Here is a 26,508-nt window from a genome sequence, read left to right as displayed (position 1 = left end):
ACAATCACTTAGTTAACAAATGTTTGGGTTTTTTGAGTGCTTTTTACATATTTGTAAGTGTTTATTTTGTAGACAAACAATATTGTACGCATGTTTTTTTTTTTTTTTTGGACCAAGAAACCAATCGTCCTTTTTTTTTGGATAATTGTTAATTAAAACTAATAAATTGATTTTAACCCTTATTTTTTAGGCAAAATATGAAATGTTTATATTTCCGTTGTACTATTTGTAAGTTTGTTAGAGGGATTACCTTTTAACAAGTTTGTGAATAAATCTACATAGATTTTTGCAATTTTGTTTCCAAAGTGTAATAATTTTTTGTTTATTTTTGTGTTGTTTTTTTTAAAGTAAACATATTTTTTTCCATGGGACAAAATCTACAAATCATTTTGCACACACACCCACAAAATAAGTGGCATTTGAACAGAATTAAAACAAATAAAAACAATTCACAAGAAAGGAGAAGGAGGTTTTTGCCATGCAGGAATATGGGGCAAACACAGAGATGGATTGTGGGTAAATTAGCCAGTGCTGTCATCTCCTTTTAGGCCTTTTGGCCGGGGGTTGGAGGGAGCCTGAACGGGTCCGTGAAAGTCCTTCGGCTGGCCTGGCCAGAGGCAGATGATGTGGCCTCTGGACTAGGCATAGGGCTATGCACATTTGGAGGGATGGCTGTTGTTGTGCCAGAGGGGGAGGTCCTGATGTTCCGGCAGGAAGGGAGGCCGGCTCCAACATGTGCTGGCGAACGAGCTGCTCCAGGGCATTTGCTATTCGCACGTTGGCCCAAGTATTTTCCGCAAGGGCCTTAGCAATGGTCACGTTGGCCGCAGCACTTTGCTCCAGGGCGTCCGCCACCTGTAGCAGATTGGCGTCCATCCTCAGCAGAATCTCGGTCTGCTGATCCATTTTACCATTGAGATCAGTGAGGAGGGCCACTGCCTGCGAGGGGGAATGTCCTGGACTGTCTGCCACAGGGTCCCCAGCCGGATCTACTGCTTCCTCCCCTGCAGAGCCAGAAGAAATTCTGCGGCCAAAGCTCACCTCTGGAGCAGACTCATCCGCCTGTGTCTCTGTGAGAAAAAAGAGAAAAGAGTAAAATTATAATCTAGATATTGTCAAAAACACATTTCTGAGTTGGTAACCTTACAACATTTACCTGGGGCAACATGAGGAGCCGCAAAGTCTGGCATGTCGGTATCCATGTTCGACACGTCAAACACCTCCTCATCCTGCACACATCCCTGGGCCAGCTCCTCCAAATCTGTGAGCTCAAGTGACACAGGGGTGGGACCCCCACCTGTCCCCCCTGCATGCCTAGCCCTATCAGCCAGTTTTTGTTTAAGCCAATATTTGAAGTCGCTCCATCTGTTGGTTTAAAATTTGGCATTATTCCTGCAGTATTTTGACCTGTAAACACTTTTTACTAAAATGTAGTTTTTACGTACCGGCGTTTGACCTCCCGGGTTGAACGTTCAAACTCACCCACACCATTGACACCACTGGCTATGTCATCCCACAGTTTCCATCTCTGGGTTGCACCCATATTCCTTGGTGCCTGTGCCAGGTTGTCATTGCACATTTGCACCAAAACCTCCGTCTCCTTCCTTGTGAATTGTGGCTGCCTTTTTTTTTGGTTTGCCTACTAGGGCCAGCAGCCTCTTCCATGGCATCCTCCACACCTTTTTTTTAAAATGTTAAAAAAGATTTTCAGTAAAATGTTTTAAAATGTAATGTTAAACATACGCATTTTCCCATAAAAATAAAAAACACTTACATGGTGCCTGTTGGCTAGTACTTTGCTGCTCTGTACTCATTTTTTTGGTCAATGTAGCAGACCGATTTTGGCCTTCAGTGACGTTTTTATACATGCGTCAGCATTATTTGGCCGCATCATTCCTTGTGCGCTCCTATTGTCCGTCCTTAATTTGAGCGGGAAAATAAAGCCTATTTATGGCTTGGTGTGACTCGAGTCGAGGTGGCATGTTTTGATTGTTGGAGGTTTAGCGTTGGAGTTGATTGTTGGCAATTGGTTTGTAGAAGGAGGACTGGTTTATTTTGATCTTTTGGCTTTTTTTCTTCGTTATTTTCCGTTAGCATTTTTTTAGAATTTCAGCTTTTTTGATTTGCATTTTTGAGTAAGTATTTAAAAAAACCACCGTAAAAAATAATAGTAAATAGTTTACATTTGTTTCTAATTTTTTTTTATTTTACAGTTATTTTGGCAGTGACCGAGTGAAGTTTTTGAACTTTGGGATATTTGTCTGTTTTTAGTAAGTGTTTTTGGTTTCATGATTTTACAAATTCGATGTGTTGGTCTTAGCATATGTTTCGCTAAGTAATGTTGTTTTTTTTCTGTGAACAATCATGTCTTACCACTAAATGTAGCGTACTATTTAGCGAACTAATGTATCCTTATTCAACTTTAAAAGTAGCGTACTATTTAGCAAACTAATGTATCCTTATTCAACATTAAAAGTAGCGTACTATTTAGCAAACTAATGTATCCTTATTCAACTGTAAAAGTAGCGTACTATTTAGCAAACTAATGTATCCTTATTCAACATTAAAAGTAGCGTACTATTTAGCAAACTAATGTATCCTTATTCAACTGTAAAAGTAGCGTACTATTTAGCGAACTAATGTGTGCTCCCTTCACTATTTTTTAGAATACAAACTTTTTTTAAAATCATAGTTTTTTAAATTAATATCTTAAAAGTTTTCAAATTTTGAAATGTAGGTTGATTTGCCCATGACACGTCCCAGGCCTGTAAGCATCTTTGGTTTTCTTGGAAAAGATAAGTATATTTTTCTTAACACATTTGTCTAAACCTATAACTACCTTGCTTAACATTTCAGGTCGATGTTGGTCGTATTATATTGGCCATGGTTCCAGAACCCGACCAACCTCAACTCCCAGGCATAGACCTCGTAGGCGTGCAAGGACCCAGATATATAGAACAAGTGTCACCCTTTTTGGAATGCCAGATGAAGAGGTGTTAAGGCGCTGCCGTCTTCCGCCACAACTCATCATAGACACTCTCTCATTAATAGAGAGTGATCTTGAATGGCAAATTGACAGTCCTACAGCAATACCACCACTTACGCAATTAATGTCGGTGTTACATTTTTGTGCCTCAGGATCCTTTCAAACCACTGTGGGAATAGTCGCTGGAATTTCCCAATCCTCCTTTTCAAGGATCCTAAGGGCAGTGATGGAGGCCCTTTTCAAACACCTCCATCATTTTATTAAAATGCCTTTGGATATGGGTTCCCTTAATGTGGCGAAGGCTAATTTTTATCAAATAGCTGGCTTCCCACACATCATAGGGGTTGTGGATGGCACTCACATACCACTTCAGCCTCCAGCAAGGCTGGAGGCTATATTTAGGAACTGCAAACACTTTCCCTCGATGAATGTAATGGTGGTATGTGATGCCTCCCTCCAGATCCTGTCCCTGAATGCCAAATTCCACGGCAGTGCACATGATTCCTTCGTCATCCGGCAATCAGGGATTTGGCACAAATTAAACCTACAAGCTGGTGTTGCGTGGCTTCTGGGTAAGTTGACACCTTCTGTTGAAACCAATGCAAAGCTTGTTACACAATGGTCCTGATGTTTTTTTATGTTTTCACAGGAGACAGTGGTTACCCTTGCACACCCTGGCTGCTCACTCCTTATTTGGCTCCTACACCAGGGCCACAAAGTCAGTATAATTCCGCACTTACAGCCACCAGGCAGGTGGTGGAGCGCTGTATCGGCCTTTTAAAAGGCCGATTCAGATGCCTCCACCGCTCTGGTGGCGACCTCATGTATTTGCCGGCTATGGTTTCGAAAATTGTGGTCCTGTGTGGGATATTTCACAACATCACCATAAGGAGTGGTGTCCCAATGCAGCCAGAGGATGCCTTGCCTGAGGACGGCCCCCCCGAGGTTGGTCGGAGGTCAGTATGTGGGGGGGCCATACGAGATGAAGTTGTGGCCAGATTTTTTAGGTAATTATTTCCTCATAATGTTTAAAAATGCCACAATGTAGACATGTAATATTTTAAAGTACACTTTTAACTGATTTTTTTGTTTTGTTTTTATTCCCTAAAATGACCATAAAAAACCATGCCTACTACCTGATCAACACAAATGACTTTATGTGGACACATTGGATATAACTTCAGGAACAATGATTTCTTCTCCTCATTTGTGGATTCATGTTGGCATGCTCCTTCTTCAAACAGTTCCTGATTTTGTTCTTTGGGGGGTTTTGGTGTGTTTTTGCCGTGTGTGTGTGTTTTGAATTTTTGTATTTATTGTGTGTATTCAGTTGGTGTTTTATTTTACATTCACCAACGATTTTCATCGAAAATTACAACCAAGTGTAACCTGTTTCTAAAAATGCAAAGTTGCTTAATGCCTAATACTGTAAGTTCTTATTTGGAAAAGTTTAGTACCCTGCTTTGTTGCTAAAAACAAACACCAAAGGTATTATGGTGAATCAGTATGTTTGCAATTGTAGGCTTAAGCAGGTAGCTTTAAATTTAACATTACCCACACCAAAAAATAATCACATTTTGAGGTTACTTCTCCAAACCTATTGGTATTGTTATGTGTTTAATGTGCAAGCTTACATACTTACTTGAGCTTTCGACAAACACATTTACATTTCTTTAAAAATCAGGGACAAATAGTAGACTTATGTAAGGTTCAACAATCTAAGATTTACACACAAGGAATGAGACTTAAATAAATCAAAATAAATTTTATTTTTTAAAACATTTTTGGAGGGAAATAAAATAATTAGTGGCACAGGCGCACCAAAATGTGATCCAAGGCCACAAGCATGGCAACTACATGGCCCTCAAATTCTGCAAGCCTGCATAAATTTCTTCGTTACGCCTCTGGTCCTCCGTGGGTAAAAAAAATGGGCGGATTACTAAAATGACACCTTAATTTATATGTGAAAAATCAACTAAAAAATCATACTATACAAAAAAAAGTGACAAAAAAAAAACTACAAAACAAAATGAATGCCAAACGAAAAGATTGTCGAAAAACAAAGACAAAAAATATTTGCAAAAAATAACTTAAAAGAGTTACAACTACGCAAAAATACAACATTTGTTGGTACCGTAAACAAGAAAGACACAAGTATGAGTGTTTGGACATGTCATAAGTGTAAGGGGAAAACATCCTAGACATTGTTTCACAAAGATATATATCAAAAACATTAGAAATACTTTACAATTTTGAACTGCACAGGCAAAAGGACAACATCAACCAAAATCAAAATGATGAAAAAACAGCCATAGTTTTAAAGGGAAACATACCAGTCATAATGGTGCCTGGTCCTGGAGCCCCAAAATCGTCCTCATCAGAGGTGGGCCAGTGCAGCAGTGATGGAGGATGGGTGATTTGGGAGGAAGTTGAGGGTGAGGAAAAGAGAGGGGGGGTTGAGGGGAGTGTGAATTGGGAGGGATGGGAATGTGAGGAGAGGGAGGGGCCTCACGGTCGGCCAGGTCTGGGGTTGGAGGGGGAATTTGGGGAAGAGTGGGCAGAGGAGGTTTGGGTGGGAGTGGGGGATAGGGGACGAGCTCGACGTCAATGATGTTGGCGACATTGTAGTCTGCGCTCAGCCCCTAAATGATGTTGAAAAATTTATATTATTACATATTTCATTTTTTGTTTCAACAATTTACACACCAAAAAAAAAACAGGGCTATACAGTAAACAGGCACACGCAGGTATGTCCAAAATAAAGAAACAGGGCTATACAGTAAACATGCACACGCAGGTATGTCCAAAATAAAGAAACAGGGCTATACAGTAAACATGCACATGCAGGTATGTCCAAAATAAAGAAACAGGCCTATACAGTAAACATGCACACGCAGGTATGTCCAAAATAAAGAAACAGGCCTATACAGTAAACATGCACATGCAGGTATGTCCAAAATAAAGAAACAGGGCTATACAGTAAACATGCACACGCAGGTATGTCCAAAATAAAGAAACAGGGCTATACAGTAAACATGCACACGCAGGTATGCCTACATTTTAAATATAATTAAAAAAACACTTACTTTACTGTATTTGCTGACGCAAATTGGCCAACAGGCATGGGGATCTGCGCCCCAGATCGGACCACCTTCTTTCCAGTTGGCCGATATTCCTGTGGTAGCCGATCGTACGCAGGCGGCGCCACATCTCCGCGTAGGCCAGCCGCTTGCGGAGGTTAGTGATGGGGTGCTGCTGGTCTGTGATTCTCCGGTCCATCACGTCAGTGAGGACCAGGAGCTCACGTCTACAAAAAGCTGAGGCTCTCATGATGGCAATGACTTTTTTTACACAAAACAGTTTTAATAAAGGTCCTAGAAAAATTTTGATTGGCTAATGTACTTTGTTAATTAACAGAAAGCATTCTATTGGTTATTGTATGAGTCATGTGACCTACACCCTCACAAATATAATGTGAGTTATGCTAGGCTTGATGCAGTGACATGCGTAAGCTAATTTAAATATTAATAAAAAGATGAAAAATCGGGCTAGAAAAAAAACGCAAAACAAAAGTAGCATTCAAACCAACTTTTAATTTTGAACAACCATCCCCTTGGTCCAACCGTACGTATTCTGCGGAAGCAATGACACACACTAACAATAATAAAGTTTATTGACATTGAAAGAAAAAAAAAGGATTGCAAACATGTGAATAACAATTAAGCTAATTAATATAGTGATTGCTATTAATCGATTCAAGTATGTTTGCTGAATGAAATAGCAGCCAATCGAAAACTGACAGGGTCACTTACGGATTTGACTTGCACGAGCGTTCCCTGTAACCAAAGAGGAGACGGACGGTCGCTATTTTGAATGTTCGCTAGCTAGAGGAGGGGTTGGGAGAATATGGGGCGGAAGATTAGCTGCGAGCGAACATACGAGCGAGCGCTTGAATTTTAATTTTTTCGCTTGTACGGTGGACGAGCGAACGGCCACTTGCGTCCGGGTCTGAATCAGGCCCAGTGATTGTTCTGTCTTTCATTACATCTTTCAAGTGTATACCAGCAATCATGCGATGTCCAGAGTGAAGACAAATCGCCCTGAACATCGGCACGATTGCCGGTTGTTTAGGTGTGCACCCACCCTTAGAAGCACTAGGATGCAGTGCAGGAAAGCAGTATAAAAGTGTTAGTAGCACTAGGATGCAGTGCAGGAGAGGAGAGGAAAAGTGTTAGAAGAACTAGGATGCATTGCAGGAGAGGAGAGGAAAAGTGTTAGAAGAACTAGGATGCATTGCAGGAGAGAAGAGGAAAAGTGTTAGTAGCACTAGTACGAGAGAGCAGAGGAAGTGTTAGTAGCACTAGGATGCAGTGCAGGAGAGCAGAGGAAAACTGTTAGCAGAACTAGGATGCAGTGCAGGAGAGTAGAGGAAAAGTGTTAGTAGCAATAGGATGCAGTGCAGGACAGCAGTAGAAAAGTGTTAGCAGCACTAGTACGGGAGACCAGAGTGACGACAAATCGCCCTGAACATCGGCACGATAGTCGGTTGTTTAGGTGTGTACCCAACCTTAGAAGCACTAGGATGCAGTGAAGGACAGCAGTATAAAATTGTTAGTAGCACTAGGATGCAGTGCAAGAGAGCAGAGGAAAAGTATTAACAGCACTAGGATGCATTAAAGGAGAGCAGAGGAAGTATTAGTAGCACTAGGATGCAGTGCAGTAGAGCAGAGGCAAGATGTTAGCACTAGGATTCAGTGCAGGAGAGAGGAAAAGTGTTAGTAGCAGTAGGCTGCAGTGCAGGAGAGAGGAAAAGTGTTAGCAGAACTAGGATGCATGGCAGAAGAGTAGAGGAAAAGTGTTAGGAGCACTAGGATGCAGTGCAGGACAGAAGTAGAAAACTGTTAGTAGCACTAGGATGCAGTGCAGGAGATCAGAGGAAAAGTGTTAGGAGCACTAGGATGCAGTGCAGGACAGAAGTAGAAAACTGTTAGTAGCACTAGGATGCAGTGCAGGAGATCAGAGGAAAAGTGTTAGTAGCACTAGGATGCACCATAAGACATATCAATTTGTGACTTAGTTTGGTGGATTGCTGCATTACAATATGGAAGTACAATGCACGACCATAGGGAAAAGCGCCCGCACAAGCATCTGACTCAGGGCCAATGTGCATTTTGTATGGCGTTATTAGGAATTTAAGGGAATGCATCAAACTTTGTAAGTTATTTGTGAAATTATTTTGCAAAGAGTCTACTCATTATTTTTCTGCAAAACTTTACATTTTGTATCATGGCAAATACAAATGTGACCGTGGTATAATAATATTGCGGCATGTATGATAAACAGAGAATGGCACTAGAATACAGGCCTAATTCAGACCTGCTCGCGAGCGCTGAGCGCTTGCAAGCGGGTCGATATTAGCCCAGTGCACATGCGCGAGACCCAGGTAGCGACGGACAAGCCGTCGCTATGGGTCTCGCTACAAAGGGGGCATGCTGTCGATGGTGAGTGACAGCACGCCCCCTTTGGTGGGCGTGCCTGGCCAGACGGAGGCGTTCCCATGGGAACGCCTACCGTCTGGGGCCTGCCCCACTGACATCACAAGTGATGTCAGTGGGAGTGCTTTCGGCTACCACAAGGGTCTCGTCGCAAGCCCGATGGTTGCGATGGTCTTGACCATCGCGACCATCTTCCTGGCCGCTCGCTATAGCTGTGGGTGGTCACCCACAGCTATACGAGCGGCCAGGAGGCCACTCTAAAAATTCAGAGGGACTCCCTGATTCAGAGCGTCCGGCTCTGAATCAGGGCCACAGTCTGTGTCTGTCTCAGTGGAGCACAACTGTTTCCACTTACAGTAAATTAATTAAATAATCTGTTCTTACAACATAATTGACGAGATCACGACCTATCAATCCTAACCTCAATGACGCAATAATTAGCCACATTGAGGAGGGGCTACTGTATATGCCAATAATACAAAGGAAGAAATTACTCAGTTTACTGCAATTTGCTAAATAACCCATAGATAGGCTTCCTAGCACCAAGTGTGGGGAAGTGATATTGCACGAACATGAAGGGACCACAAGTTATATCACTGTTTGGTACTATTTGTCTTGTGTGCTCATTTGCTTACTGTATGTACTTTGGGGGTCATTCAGACCCACTCGCGAGCGCCAGTACGCTTGCAAGTGGGTCGATGTTCCCCACTGCGCATGCGCACGATGGAGGGAGCTCCATCGTGCGCATGCGCGAGACCCCCCTTTGGTGGGCATGCCGGGGGCGTGCCTGCCAGACAGAGGCGTTCCCATGGGAACGCCTACCGTCTGAAGCCGGCCCCACTGGCATCACTAGTGATGTCAGTGGGAGTGATTTTGGCTCTGATAGAGCCAAAATCACTCCAGGGCTTGTGGCTGGGAAACCCGACCGCAGGGTTTCCCTCGCAAGTCCGATGGTCGCGATGGTCAAGACCATCGCGACCATCTTTTTGGACACTCGTATATGCTGTGGGTGGTGACCCACAGCTATACGAGCGTCCAGGAGGACGCTCCATTTTAATGGAGGAGGGCCCTGATTCAGAGCGAGCGCTCTGGTCAGAGCGTCCGGCTCTGAATCAGGCCCTTTGTAAGTTACTGCGGAACCCTTGTGGTGCCATATAAATAAAGGATAATAATAATTTATCTGCAGAAATCCTAATGATACATCAAGCAAACCTGTGATAACCCTTTATAGCACATACAACTAGAGAGAAGGGCTTATAATAGTAAAATAAAAATACCCCTTAGGTTTGGTGAATGAAAGACAGATTAGAATAAAGTATCACCTCTAATTAATGGGCTTATAATACAGGAGGAAAGGTAAAGTGCCAAAACATGGACAGGTGAATAGTCTAGATACTGTTGATTATCACATTGTACATATACAACTATGTAATTACCAGAGAAGTTAAACTTGTTACAAACATATTAGATGATTGCGTCCAGACTTTACCAAATTAATCTCACATTTCATTTCTTGTATATTTCCTCATATTAATTATCATTAAACAATTGTTTTAGGAATGTATGTCTAATTCTGAAACAGCTTTGTGCACTATTAGACCAAAATCCTTTTGTGGGTCTGTACTTGTTACCTGTATTAGAATCAGAACTGTTCATTAGATCACTGAAGAACAAAATTGTAAACTGAAATCCACCTTTAGACAATTATAGAAACAGGTATGGGGATAATTATGTAAGATGGAACACAAGTGTTGCTGCCTTATGGGGATTGGTTGAATTCCAGACAGAGCTGCACCGTGGTTCATGTAAAGGGGTTAAACTATTGGGGCACTGAGTGTTCCTACCTGTATATCGTTGATGTGGAAGCCAGTGCTTGCACATGTAGAGTAGAGAGGGAGTCATCAATGCATGACGTGACATTGGCTCCTGATGCATATACTTGCAATGAACACAAGGAATGGATCAGAGAGCCTCCCAAAAATGGTGCAGCAATACAAAAGTCCCTGACATGGGCAAATGCCAGTGATTATGTGTTACTAGAAAGCAATGGGTTTCATTCCCATATATGTGTTACATGCTAGTTGTTTGAACCTCTGAGATTAGACCACTTCATACAATAGGGTGAGCCACAGTCATCCAATAAACATCCTACAGAGAATGAGATATACGTCTTTCAGTCTCTACTTATGTAGATTCCTAATATTGTTAGTCAATAATTTGCAAATACTGTAAATATAATTAAAAATATTACTTCTTAAATGTCTCACTAAACCTGTCCTTATCCGATCCTAACCTTGTCCTTCCACCCTAAGCCCATATAAGTCAGGTGTTGGAATGTGGCTTCTAGTTGACAACCATCTACCCAGCATGCTCTTTGGGCCCAGGTTCATATACTTCAGACATTACAGTATGATTTCTAGTCACCCACCTTCTACTCAATGCTGGACCAAATGATCCCACTAGGATCTGAGTTATGTTGTTTTGGTGTCTCCTAATCTGCATTCAACAACTGCATTCTGCCAGTAGTAACCTCAGTTTAGTGAATTGCACTTTGCTTGAAAATGTACTTATCATTTTGTATTTACAAATAGTAATTTATTTATGTGTTTGTATATTTATGTCCTGATACAGGGGTGCTCATAATTCTGGATGCCTACAGTGACTATCTGCCCTTATTCTGAGTCACATGAATCTATGTGGTCACTGCCCTAAGGACTCTAGCTGCAAGAGCATCATCACCAGTGATGGCACTTATGCAGTACCTATAGTGATGGCACTTATACAGTACATATAGTGATGGCACTTATACAGTACATATAGTGATGGCACTTATACAGTACCTATAGTGATGGCACTTATACGGTACCTATAGTGATGGCATGTAGAGTACCTATAGTGATGGCACTTATGCAGTACCTATAGTGATGGCACTTATACAGTACATATAGTGATGACACTTATAGTGAGGGCACTTATACAGTACCTACAGCGATGGCACTTATACAGTACCTATAATGATGGCACTTATACAGTACCTATAGTAATGGCATACATACAGTACCTATAGTGATGGAATGTACAGTACCTATAGTGATGGCACTTATACAGTACCTATAGTGATGGCACTTATACAGTACCTATAGTGAGGGCACTTATACAGTACCTATAGTGAGGGCACTTATACAGTAACTATAGTGATGGCATGTACAGTACCTATAGTGATGGCACTTATACAGTACCTATAGTGATGGCACTTATACAGTACCTATAGTGATGGCATGTACAGTACCTATAGTGATGGCATGTACAGTACCTATAGTGAGGGCACTTATACAGTACCTATAGTGATGGCACTTATACAGTACCTATAGTGAGGGCACTTATACAGTACCTATAGTGATGGCACTTATACAGTACCTACCCCATGCTAGGTGAACAAGATGTAACTGACAATGGTGCTCACCATCCCTATGCACAACTCTGGCTACCACTTGCTGGCAGAACACTTCTCTTATGTACTAACATTTTACTGCCACACAAATACCATCAGTGAGAAGCTATGATGCATCTGACTCAGTCGCTTGTGTCGGCTTTGTGCAGTTTGCTAATAAGAGATGCTGCCACATTTGGACTTGTGTGTGACTCAGGACCCCAGTACATATTCTACTTGTAATTTCATTCATATGTTTCCTCTACCCAAACCCATTTTTATATTCTCTGCACTTCCCCAGTCTCCCTCTAACACAAAAAATATAAACAAAACCACTAATATAAAGAAGCATTTTGACATAAGTCAATACTAGAGAACAGCATTGTAATGCAGAATTGTTGATATTTTAATTTACTTATTTCAAATGTTTAGAAATGTGTTAATAAACATTCTATGCGATATACAGTCTATGGGATATGTAATGTTATTCGTGTGTGTGTCGTTATTTAATAGTTTGCAACAAATGGTACAGAAACTTCAATTGAATTTTGTATATGAGAGCTGCCAGCTTGCACCACATAAGGACATCGGCGGATACTGGCACAGTGAGTGGTAAATGAACTCTTTCCATTTCAGGTCAGTATCTCACTTGTTTTAGTGATATTATTATTATTATTATTATTATTATCCTTTACTTATATGGCGCCACAAGTGTTGTGCAGCGCCTTACATAGTACATAGAACTAATAGGTGAACAAGAAACAAGTAACTTACAGTACATTACAGTGCAGGACAAGGACACGATTTATATACATTGCTGAAATAGTGATTAAAGCACTCACAATAAGCTGCCGGGAATTGGTGGTCACGTGTTAGGTGCTCTTATGGAGAGTAAAGAGTAGAAAAAATGTAAAGAGAAGCACATGAGGGAAGAGGTCCCTGCTCGTGAGAGCTTACATTCTAAGGGGAGGGGCATACAGACAGGCGTGACACAGAAGGGGAAGATAGGGGGGAAAGAGCATGACGTGGGTTAGAATGAGTGCTGGAAGGCTTTGATGAAGTCGTGGGTCTTGAGAGCCCATTCTGATAAATGCCAGGGAGAGGGGTGTGTGCAATGCTGCTTTGAGGAAATAAATAATAAAGCAGTCCCAAAATATTCCTACAAGAATTTACTGTTTGACAGGATTTGGAAGCACACGAATGAAAGTAGCTATTAAATGTATTAGTAAAATATGAATAAATGCTGCAAACTATATTCCAATTACAGAGAGAGGAAGAGAGTAAGGGCTTATTAATAATAAGTAATGGAGACATTTCTCCTATACACAGGGTTGCCTACCCTCCCGATTCGGCCGGGATCCTCCCGATAAACGGGTGCAGCTCCCTGCCCCCCGCAACGGCAGGTAAGCTCATGACTGCCACCGATCACCCCTGGCCCCCCCGAGAATACCTGTTAAACCCCTGCAGCAGTGGGGGGCGGTGACATGATTAATGCTGAATCGTGTCATTTTGGCCCTGCCCCCTGCTTCATAATGCCTGTTTTATCTGCAGTGTGTAGCAGGGGCTGGGCCAAAATTACGCGATCGTGTGGCCACACCCCCATCATGCCCACAAATGACATCTGCCCACCCAGTCATATCAACTTTTGCCGACCCAGCTCCCTGCCCTGCCAATATGGCTGCTCCCTACTGGAAGGAGCAGCTAGATAGTTGGTAACTATGCCTATACAGTACCAGCTGTTTTTGGAGGATTGCTACATATTTTGGTATCCAGAGCAGTAGTGAACCTTACTGTACACCTGTAATTTCTGGGGGGCATGGCCTAATGTCAGTAGGTGTGTCCATGACTCCTTAAAAAATATAGAGGGGAACCGTATGCCCCTCAGCTAGGGGCAAATACAGGGGGTGCGAACATTGTGAGCACCCCTCCCTTTCCAGGCAAAGGAGACTGCTGCTGCTTATCAGCAGCAGCCTCACTGCACCCACCGCAGCCCAGAACTCATCAGCGTGTGCTGGGCTGAGGAGATAGTGACATTACAACTGACAGGGAGGGAAAGGGGTGGGCGGTGTACCGGGGCTTCTCCATCAAGCCCCGGGTCTGGGTAATTAGTGTCCACTCCCCCTCTCGGCACCTCTGGTTGGTATCATGGGCAATTACCAACATTCCATATCTACTATGGTCTCCTCTTATCAACTGCAAAAGTCCCCAATATCCTGTCAAGAGACGTTTAGTAGATTCCCCTTCAAAAAAACACTTTATTCCTGCAATATTCAGCTACAAGAAATAAAACTCATCAAATGGGTCCCAAACAGAAGAACATAGAGAGAGGGGGAGAATGAGGAATAATCCCTGAGCAATGTATTCCTTTAATAACAGGTAAAAAATAAATATAAACCACAGGTGACAAGCCTCTGTTTCCAAAGGGTAATTAAGATCTAAATTTTAAATACTCTTCTATTAAGCTATTTCAACGTGAATCCTAATACAGTTTCACTGCTGATTAATATATCACCAGTCTTTCCCACAGTGTGTTTTAATGGATATTTAGAATGAGTTTTATCATACACTGCAGGTCCTAATAATGGTTTATTACAGTTTACTCCTAGTTTGGCTGCATCACATCTATGAGGGAAACAAAGCAATTCTAGACCTGGCCTGATATTTATTTGGACCATGTTTTCTCTTCCTCTGCATCTCTCAAATATTGACTATGGAAATCTTCTTCTCGCCTCCGACACTGACTACATATTAGACAGTATTAATATACAGCAAGTCATCCAAATCCGCATGCAGAGTGCACATAAACCAATCCACTATATTTAACCCTTTTAGTGCCACGTGGACATGATAAATCTGTATTATAGGAGGCAACAGCATTTTTTACATTTTCACACTGCATTGGTTTAATCATTTATTTTTGTACTCTACATAAATTCATATTGTATTTATAGGAAAAATTAGGAAAAGTTATGTAAATATCATCCTAATGTATGTGAATACTGTAGAATCAGGAAAAATTCCAAAAACAAAACTCTTTCTGGGTTGTAATCTATGAACTGTCAAGGTATAGCCATAAGAATTTTAGTAACATCATGGACTTAAGGTTTGTAGCCAAAATCAAAGCTCACCCACCAGGACCACCTAACTTGTGATTTTCACTGATTTAATACATACTTGTCTACTTTTGAAAAAGCATTTCAGGGAGATTGTGAAAACAGCACCTATGAGCGCAGCAGTAAAGTGGGCATGTACTGCTACATCTGAGATGCGTGTCATACATGTGATAGGCGTGTACTGCTACATCAGGGAGGTATGTCATACATGTGCTAGGTGTGTACTGCTACATCTGAGAGGCGTGTCATACATGTGCTAGGTGTGTACTGCTACATCTGAGAGATGTGTCATACATGTGATAGGCGTGTACTGCTACATCTGAGAGGCGTGTCATACATGTGATAGGCGTGTACTGCTACATCTGAGAGGCGTGTCATACATGTGATAGGCGTGTACTGCTACATCTGAGAGGCATCTCATACATGTGATAGGCGTGTACTGCTACATCTGAGAGGCGTGTCATACATGTGATAGGCGTGTACTGCTACATCTGAGAGGCGTCTCATACATGTGATAGGCGTGTACTACTACATCTGAGAGGCATGTCTCACATGTGAGAGGGGTGTACTGCTACATCTGAGAGGCATGTCATACATGTGATAGGCATGTACTGCTATATCTGAGAGGCGTGTCATAATACTGACTTACATCCAAATGTAAATGAGCCCCAAAGCAGTCATTAAAATCTACTTGTTGATGAAAACACACTGATACTTTTCAGAAAATACATGTAGCCACAGGGATCATTGTGCCTTATACCCAATGCAGGGAAATGATACTAATGATGCAATTTGAATGCATAAATCTGTTTTTTTAATATAACAGCTACATAATGGGGGAAGCTGTAATCAGGGAACTTTTCAGTGAGTCAAGGAGATTGCTGCTATCTCACGGAGTCTCCCTTACAATCAGGGAGAGATGGCATGTATGATTTAGGGCTCTATTTACTACAATCCGCATATTGAATGCGGATTGTAGTGTGATATTACCGAGTGAATTCGCATTGCGAATTCAGGCAATATCACAGGGATTTACTATAAATCCCTTGCAGGGACAGAGCTTGCGATAAAGCTCTGTCCCTGCGGATCCCATCCGCACTCTAGTCGCGGTATTTTCGGAAAAAATACCGCGACTAAGAGCCCGCGCATGCGCCGACCGACCACCGCTACTACCCCCCCACCGATGCTAAGCCCCGCCCCCGGCACTAAGCCCCGCCCCCCGCGATCGCGGACCCCTGCGACCCCCCTCCCCCCCCCAGCGACCCCCCCTCCCTTCATTACACTTACCTGCATCCTCCTGGCCTCCGGTGATCTTCTCCGGGCTTCCCGATCAGGTGATCTCCCATACTGCACTGGGACCCGATCACCTGATGACCGGGCCCCAGTGCACTGTGGGAGACCAGCTGACCAGAGAGCAGCCATCACCGGAGGCCCGATCACCGGTCCCTGGATTCAGGTAAGGAAAAAAAAAAATGTTTAATTTTTTTTTCTTTTTTTTACAGTAATCAGCTTGCGGTCTACTTAGACCACATAGCTGATTACTGGTACCGGCTCCCGCCTCTGCTCTCTCCGTTAGAGCAGAGTGGGAGCCCGGTAACCGGGGGAGACCCTGGATAACACCACCTCCAGGTGGCGTTATTATCACAGGGCTTCCCCCGGTATTTTTTTACAATTTATTTTTAGTAACTTGCACACATATCACATTTCCCATTACAATTATGGGAAATGCGATCTGCTTTACTAAAAATAAGTGATACTGGGGGTTGGAGTAGAATTTTACTAATTCTACTCCAATTGCCCTGTAATAACTACAGGTGAAACTAAAATAATGTGAAAAGGGTGTGAAAACACCCTTTTTCACTTTATTTTAGTAAAAATAATGTTAATAAATAGAGCCCTTTGTGTCGGAACCACAAAGTACATTTTACACTTACTATCAGTGATTACAACCTCTGTGGTGTTTGTGTTTCATTTCTTATATAACTAACTCATGTATATAATATAAATTATTATTCCCAAGATACTGTAGCAATTGTAGGCATCATATTGCAATCCATTTTATGGTGGGATTACTTAAAACATTCCCAGCTATGTTCTTAGGTTATGATGACCGCACACAAAACATTGTCAGTAATATTAGCAAGCGCAACAAAATGAGTTGATGCCTAAGAGTGATCCAATTAAAATAATTGTCATGCTAGTATCTCATCTCATCTGTTATCACCTCCACGAGGCTAATCCTGTATATAGAGCCATCACAATCTAAGGTCTGCTCAATCCACCATAGGAGGCAGCTCTGTGACTGCTGCCGGCATCAGACCACTTTCCCCTTATATGGAGGGAGGGGCAAAGTCAGCACCTCCAATCATTTTACCAGGTTGGCCCCTATGGTGTCTACAATTTATGCTATATATAGTAAATGTAAGTCAATGTGTTTCTGTTACACTGTTTCATATACAGTAGATACAATATTTAGGGCCTATTAATCATTACTTAAATGGCCCGTTACACATGCAGAAATGCTTGTTTCCGCATATTTAAGGTAATGGGCCATTCCTCAACAGGGGTCCAATAGAACCACCTGATATTCAGCAAACTCTGAAAGCTTAAAGTTTTTGGAGTTTGCTTGCAAGAACAAGCGCCATCTTCAGATGGTAAGGAGTTCCGGAGATGCGAAGAGGGATCTGAGTGGATCCCTCCGCCACCTCCCTGGTGGCTTTGCGCATGCATGACATCAGGTTGCACATGCGCAGTAGCTGGAAATGGGGTCAGGTAAGTAACACAGCTACTTCTGTAGCAGTGTGACTAATCGCAGAGGAGCTGTCGTCACACCAGAGCAATGATGAATTGCTCCGGTATAAGTATCCCCCGCAGTGAGATGAATACTTCATCATCTTGGGCCATGCGGCCCCCAATGATGAATAGGCTCCATAATAATATACTTTAAACTACAATATTAACTGTTGTAAACTTAAAGTGAGGACAGATAGATGTCCCCATACACTAGTATCACAGATATCTCCTACATACCCTTCTCTCCCAGAATGGCCGCTGTCCCCATACACTAGTATCACAGATATCTCCTGCTTACCTTCCTCTGGGAAAATGATCCGCTGTCCCCATAAACTAGTATCACAGATATCTCCTACATACCTTTCTCTCCCAGAATGGCCCGCTGTCCCCATACACTAGTATCACAGATATCTCCTGCTTACCTTTCTCTCCCAGAATGGCCCGCTGTCCCCATACACTAGTATCACAGATATCTTCTGCTTACCTTCCTCTCCCGGAATGGCCGCTGTCCCCATACACTAGTATCACAGATGTCTCCTGCTTATTTTCCTCTCGCAGAATAGCTCGCTGTCCCCATAAACTAGTATCATAGATATCTCCTGCTTACCTTCCTCTGGCAAAATGATCTGCTGTCCCCATAAACTAGTATCACAGATATCTCCTACTTACCTTTCTCTCCCGGAATGGCCCGCTGTCCCCATACACTAGTATGACAGATATCTCCTACTTACCTTTCTCTCCTGGAATGGCCCGCTGTCCCCATACACTAGTATGACAGATATCTCCTACTTACCTTTCTCTCCCGGAATGGCCCGCTGTCCCCATACACTAGTATCACAGATATCTCCTGCTTACCTTTCTCTCCCAGAATGGCCCGCTGTCCCCATACACTAGTATCACAGATATCTCCTGCTTACCTCTCTCTCCCGGAATGGCCCACTGTTCCCATACACTAGTATCACAGATATCTTCTGCTTAACTTTCTCTCCTGGAATGGCCCGCTGTCCCCATACACTAGTATCACAGATATCATCAGCTTACCTTTCTTTCCAGGAATGGCCGCTGTCCCCATATACTAGTATCACAGATATCTCCTGCTAACCTTTCTCTCCCGGAATGGCCCACTGTCCCCATATACTAGTATCACAGATATCTCCTGCTTACCTTCCTCTCCAGGAAAGGCCCACTGTCCCCATATACTAGTATCACAGATATCTCCTGCTTACCTTCCTCTCCCGGAATGGCCCGCTGTCCCCATATACTAGTATCACAGATATCTCCTGCTTACCTTCCTTTCCCGGAATGGCCCGCTGTCCCCATACACTAGTATCACAGATATCTCCTGCTTACCTTCCTCTTGCAGAATGGCCCGCTGTCCCCATATACTAGTATGGGGAGACAGAATTCCTCAAGCTCTGAAAATACAGATGGCGTTTGCTCCTGATTGTGTATCGCAACCCACTCCTTCACTATGAGAAATAGGTCCGGGTTGCGAAAAGGGATCATTTTAGATGCCTCCGCGCCTCTCCGGCTCCTTCCCCTAAACATCGGACCTCTTGTGCACATGTGTAACCTGTAGGTCACACATGCCCACTAGCAAAAAGATTCACTGTTCTGAAAGGAACAGTGAAGCCACTCGTGGGACAGCTGATTTTTGGATCAGCTGTCACCGCGCCAGAGCAATGCTGAATTGCTTTAGATTCCGTGGTGAGTTAAATTGTTAATTATTGGGGTCCCTGATAATTAACATCATGAATAGACCTATTAGGGGCATATTTATCACAATCTCCATGTCAGATGTGGAAGGGATGTGATAAATTCACCCCAAATTGCAATGCGACATTTGAATACATCCCAGGGATGTTTGAAATATCGCATGTAGGGATAGAGCTTGGGAAACAGTTCTGTCCCTTCGACTCTCTCCCCCACATTTCTCAGGTTATTTTTCATAAAAATACCATGAGTGTGAGCATGCATGAGCCACCTGCTACCCCCCACATGCACAAACCCCCTTCCCTCGCTAAGCTAACACTTGCCTGCATGGTAATCGATGATCCAGTGAGCTCCTCTGACCCCAGACAGCTGCTCTGTACTGTAAATCGGCATCTCAGAGTCACAGAGGATCTCACAGGATCACTGATCAGTGGCACCTGGGTTCAGGTGTTTTTTTATATATATTTTTTACAGTGATCAGTCTGTGGTCTGTTTAGACACACAAGGCTGATTACAGGCATCAACTCCCAGCTCTGCCTGTCAGAGCAGAGGAATAATTGGTGAAATGGGGAAAAGCCCTAATAACGCCAGCTCCAGGTGGCGTTATTATTGCAGGGCTAATTCCCGGTATTTTTTCACAATTTATTTTAGTAGATCTGAAACATATCAGATTTCTCATTACAATTCTGGGAAATGCAATCTGCTTAGTAAATTAATACGAATTTAAGGGTTTGGAGTCGTTTTTTTATAAAAACTGCTCCAATAGCCCTTAAATGCATTTAAGTGATACTAAAATAATATGAAAAGGTTGTGAAAAACCTTTTTCACAATATTTTAGTAAAAGTAATATTGATGATTATGCCCGTTAGTAACTATGTAGCTACATAATAACAGAGAAAAGACAGAAATGTGCTGTAACAGGCAGGAACTGATCCGGCATTTGCTTTCTAATTCCCATGTCATGTACACTGTGAATAAATGGAGTTTCTACGACTTTGTTATAAATAGATCTGTAAATGGAGACACACACAACAAGCCGTCACATATTCTTTCATCTTAATTTAATACCATCAATAAAGACAAAAAATAAAGTGTAAAAGGAAATTGTAATACGGATATAAAAAAGTGAATGAAAACAGCAAAAGGTTAGAATTAATGTGCACGTCAGACTATGCCCTGAAAGCACATGGAAAGTACTGTACAAGCGTTTCTGGAATTCTCTGGGTATGCTAATAGAATTGAGGAAAAGCAGATGGAGAATTCTATAGTGAAGGAACATCTTCTATTTAAAAACTGTTTGTCAGCTGCAGTTAAGATGACACTGTCAGCATGGTAACAAATCACAACACTTTGTGTGTCCAGCTACATGATTAACACAATGACAAAACATACAACCAATGACCCCAGAAGCTTAACGGTAATAAGACAACAGTGCGTACAAGACTAGCCAAGGATGCCAACGCAAGTCTATCATATATAATGGAGCACATCTTTCTTTTCACCACTTACCTGGCACGGTCATATAGGACGCGACTGCAGATGGGCATTTGCTATCACAGCTGTATCCCATGCAACCATGCCATCCAGTTGTCCTCCCCATCTGTTATGGAGGAAATCCATCCTGTGCCTGTACAGAAGAAATTTTCTCCTCCTGCTGCGGACCCCCAGGAGTGATGTCATGGTCTGTGACTGCTGACATCACATATGAAATCGTGCCAGAGAATGCTGTGCTAACGGCACTCTGGGGCACATGTGCCAAAAAACAAGTGCGAGGAGGGGAACTAAGGGCCTTATTCAGAGATGGACGCAATGCTATTATTTTGCAGATTGCGCGATTATTAGCCATTGTGCATTATTATAAGTCACACTGAGCATGCGCAGCGATTGTTTTACAATTACGCTTACACAGAGGATTCACTCGCAAAGTGAGAGACAGGAAGTCAGCATTTGAGGGAGGTAACGGGGTTAGATAGAAAAATGCAGATGTGGCCGAAAGTTTCCTGGGAGTCCACAAATTCAACACTGCATTCTTGCCGGCAGCAGGAGAGCCCGCTGCATGTCTGGAGACCAGGGGGTAAATTTACTAAGGGTCGAGTTTGTGTGAGTTTAGGCATTTTTTTCATCTCGCAAATTTAGAAGTGAGTTCTCTTTTTTCACTGTTAAAACTCATGTGAGTTTGCAAACTGGAAAAAACTCACCATTTGCCAAAATAGGAAGTACTTTAGATGAAAATGATGCAACTCGCAAACTTACAAAGATTCGAGTTTCCAATCTCGTGTAAGATTGTGGCAAACTCACTGTGAAATAGAAGTTTTAAACACTTACCTCCTGAGCTGCGAGTTTGGGTGAAACATACACAAATCAATGTGATTTTTTTATATAAACTTGTTTAAGTAGGGTTAATTATTTAAAAAAAAACTATGTGAGGACCCCCCCAAAAGACTAACCAGCCCCGGACTTGTCAGCCTGTCCTGGTATCTAAAATTAAGGGGAACAAAACGAGTAGGGTTCCACCATAAATTAGGTACCAGTACCAGGCTGCAGGGCCCGTCCTGGTTTTAATTATAGGGGTAAAAAATTTGCGTAGGGGCACCCCTAAAATTAAAACCAGCACTGGATCCTCACGTGGGGGAGCTTTGCATTGGCTAACCCCTTTTGGTCCCAGCCAATGAGCGGCCGCTAATGGAAGCTGCCACTGATTGGCTGGCCGCCCGACACTGATAGCTCAAGCCTGGAGCTGTCATTACAGATACTGTAGCAATATGCTGTAGCATCTTGTTACAGTGTCTCCGGGGCCCAATTTGGATTACTGCGGAGAACATCGTGGGACAAAAGGTGAGTACTGGTTATTTTTTTACAGGTACAACCATTGGATATTTTACGTTGAGAAGGGGACGTGAACATCTGGGAGCAGGTGAGTATGTATGTATGTGTATGTATGTAATAAAACTTTATTTTCACGGTGTGTGCATCTTGTTTTTTTTACACATTTTGTTACAGGAGAACTACAGGTACCAGCGGGCCCTTAATGCCCCACTTGCTGGTACTTGTGGTTCTCCAAGTACTGGCATGCGGGGGAGGCTTGCTGGGACCTTCAGTTCTACTGTAAAGACAATATAGTTAATTCAATTTTTAACACTACACTATCAACCTGCCACCCACCACCCAGGGGTAGCGGGGATAGCCCCGGGCTGTCAGCCTAGGCCAGGGGTGCCCTGGAGAGAGGGTCCCCTTTATTGGAGAGATCCCCAACTCCCCAGAGATCCCTGGCCTGACTAGAGGTCAGGGCTGATGCTGCGGCTGGGGGGCACGGTGAAAGGGAACCCCTAGCTTTGGCATCAGCCCCCAGCTAGAAAGGGTCCAGTGCTTGTTTTAATTTTAGGGGTACCACTACGCAAATTTTTTACCCCTATAATTAAAACCAGGACTGGCCCTGCAGCCTGGTGCTGGTACCTAATTATGGTGGAACCCTACTCGTTTTGTTCCCCGTAATTTTAGGTACCAGGACAGGCTGGCAAGTCCGGGGCTGCTTTAGCTTTAGGGGGGAACCTTATGTCATTTTTTTCAAAAAATTATTTAACCCGTTTTTTACAGGTCTTAACACACAAGCAGCTTACATATATCTCACTGATATGTGCAGGCTGCTTGGAAGAGAGAAAATACTGCAATCTCGGGTGCGTAATCTCACCTAAACTTTCCTTAAACTCACCTCTAAACTCACAATTTGGAAGAAAAAAACCTCGATCTGCTTCACCATCGAAAAACTCACTTTCAGCTAAACTCACTTCTTAGTAAATTTATGAGTTTGATAAGGAAAAACTCACCTGAGTTTTGGTGAAGCAAAGTCAATTTAAAAACTAAAAAACTTGACCAAACTCGAATCTTAGTAAATTTACCCCCAGCTGTGTCTGCGGCAGCTTAGACTGACTCAGAAGGCTGGTACCCGCCTGATCTGCGTTCATTGTTTCTGATGTTTCCATATTTCTATGTAAGCAGTGGATATGAGCTGTTTTCAGTAGGCGCCTCTGAGCACTGGACGGTGAGCGAGTCATTTACATATTTTCACAAATGTGTTCTGTGGGAGATCGCAGCTGCACTGGAATTTGTATCCTTCTCTGAATCAGACCCAAAGCTCCCACCAAGCACAAATGTACTGATCATCTTTCCCCCCTGATCCACACTCCACTGCGCTCTGCATTAAGGGTGGAGGGGCAATGGCATGGGGGGTGGGGAAATGCTGGGAAGTATAATATTTTGCTGCATTGTGATAATGGGACGGGTGGGAAAAAAATATATTGACTCATGGGGGAATTTATAATACACACATATATAGTGAGACAGGGGAGGGGGGTGTTAAAACAGTAGGGCATATGGACACCTATGGGTGGGTGATGTGTTAATGGTGATTGATCATCCCTAGAGGGGTAAGGGTACTGTTAATAGTGATCTATTGTTGCTGGGGATGTATAGACACTAGGGAAGCAATTGTAAAATGGGGGCCTATGGACATGAGATGCGCGAGACATCCCCTAGCAATATTTTTATTTATTTCAGAGAAATATTTAAATATGTATTTTTAATATATTCTATGTTTAATTAAATAAATAAAACAATACAATTTCTATTTCTTTTTAATTATCCAGTTATGGGGAATTACACTGCACATACATATGGTTATTGGGCACTAATATAACCAGACATTGTACAGGTTTATGACTGACAAAACATACTATATGTATTCAGGTTTATAAAGCTTCAGGATTCCATGGACATCACTACATGACATTTATTTGTTTTCAGAGTGTGAATATTTGGACAAAGTTAGGAAAACCTACAGCAAATGGACACATGTCCCAGAAAACCATATTTTATAAATAATTTACTGCTAAGCTGTAGAGGAACTGGTGCATTTGATGTTTAATTTAATAATGCCTGCGCCAGTGCACATATATAGATATGTGACTACCATATATACCCTCGAATCTGATGTACACAACTGTATGATATGCCGAATAATTACCATATAGTACCAATTCACATTATCATTATGCAAGTAAATTGCACCATCATATCCATATGTAGCATCCTCGTACTAACATCTATCTCCATCATGTCATTATGTGGCCACATACAGTATATTAGTGACGGGCAACAGACAGCCCAGCAAGTATGTATCCCCCCAGATCAGTGACCCATTTAGACTTACTCTGTTTTCTTATTCGGAGGATAGCATCGACAGCACGCCCCCTTTGATCAGACACAATGAGCGAAGGACTTTCCTTCGCTCGTCGCGTCTGGCGCATGCGCACGACGGAGCTCCCGCCGTCGTGCGCATGCGCAGTGCACAACATCGACCCACTTGCGAGCGGACAGCCGCTTGCGAGTGGGTCTGAATCAGGGCCTATATATATATGTATATATATATATATATTTTATAGCTCCACCCCCAGTTCCTGAACCTATTTTTCCAGGAATATAGCCCTGGTTAGAGGGCAGTGGTAACAATGCCCAAGAGTTATAAGATCTTGTGTAATGCCTGATATTTCCAATATATCTGTCAGTGTGTACCCAGCTTAATAGACACAAAGGCTGCCTGATATAACAAATGAATTAACTATTCCAGTTACCATTATGTAAAGCTTCACAGAGAGTTCCATGTACTGTTCCATAGTGTGTCTACAACACGTGTACTCCTATCCCTGCAGGTACAATGGTTTGGCATGGCATTAGGACAACAAAGGTTGTGTATGAATGCAAATCTCCTTTACCCAGGTGTGAGTGATAGGTGCTTCCCTCATCTACACCCCCATCCTCTCTTTCTGGGTTTCTTTCTTCCTTCTCTGTGTTAGAGAAATATTGGAGAACCCTCATTATGAATATTGAACAAAGGATAGTTATCGGCAGTGGCGGGCTGGGCCGGGGGGCAGGGTGCCATGTGCTCCCCGGGCCACAGCGCCATGTAGGCCGTGGTCAGTCTGTGTCTCTGTGACACAGGCTGCACCGCGCGTGTAGCGCTGACCGGATGGAGTTCGGTCAGCGCTACACTGACTAACACACAGCCGCCGGCTCTGGCAGCTGTGTGTTTGTTTTGATCAGCAGCCAATGAGAGTCTGACAGACTCTCATTAGCTGCTGCTGCGCCCACTGCAGGAGCTGCTCCATCTTCCGGCTCCCACAGTGGGTAATGGGAGAGTCATCATGATGTCATGATGTTTCTCCCATAATGCAGATGGGGGCCCAGCCTGGGAGGACAGACGGAGGAGCGGATGGTGGCGGCGGGAGCGGGGATTCAGGTAAGTGGGTTTTTTTTATTTTTTTTATTACGTGTGTCTACTGGGGGGGTGGCACTACAAGGAGACCACTACTGGCGGCACTACAAGGGGGGGACTACTACTACTGGGGGCATACAAGGGGGGACTACTACTACTGGGGGCACTACAAGGGGGGACTACTACTACTGGGGACTACTACTACTGGGGGCACTACAAGGGGGGGCTACTACTACTGGGGGCACTACAAGGGGGGGTACTACTACTACTGGGGGCACTACAAGGAGGAGACCACTACTGGGGGCACTACAAAGGGGGGACTAGTTCTACTGGGGGCACTACAAAGGGGGGGACTACTACTACTGGGGGCATACAAGGGGGGACTACTACTACTGGGGGCACTACAAGGGGGGACTACTACTACTGGGGACTACTACTACTGGGGGCACTACAAGGGGGGGCTACTACTACTGGGGGCACTACAAGGGGGGTACTACTACTACTGGGGGCACTACAAGGAGGAGACCACTACTGGGGGCACTACAAAGGGGGGACTACTACTACTGGGGGCACTACAAAGGGGGAACTACTACTGGGGCCACTACAAAGGGGGGGACTACTACTACTACTGGGGGCACTACAAAGGGGGGAACTACTACTACTGGGGGCACTACAAGGGGGGACTACTACTACTGAGGGCACTACAAGGG

General features: G+C 43.2%; 1 protein-coding gene across 1 annotated transcript in view; it reads right to left on the bottom strand.

The window, feature by feature from the left end:
* ESRRG (estrogen related receptor gamma) overlaps positions 1–26,508 on the bottom strand; it is a 523,236-nt gene that overhangs the window by 476,605 nt on the left and 20,123 nt on the right. The window lies entirely within an intron of this gene.

Source organism: Taudactylus pleione, unplaced genomic scaffold (assembly GCF_031769625.1).
Source record: "Taudactylus pleione unplaced genomic scaffold, aTauple2 ptg001624l, whole genome shotgun sequence".
In the NCBI taxonomy this organism is placed as follows: Eukaryota; Metazoa; Chordata; class Amphibia; order Anura; family Myobatrachidae; genus Taudactylus; species Taudactylus pleione.
Note: the sequence above shows the minus strand (reverse complement) of the source record. Positions and strands in the feature narration are given on the sequence as shown.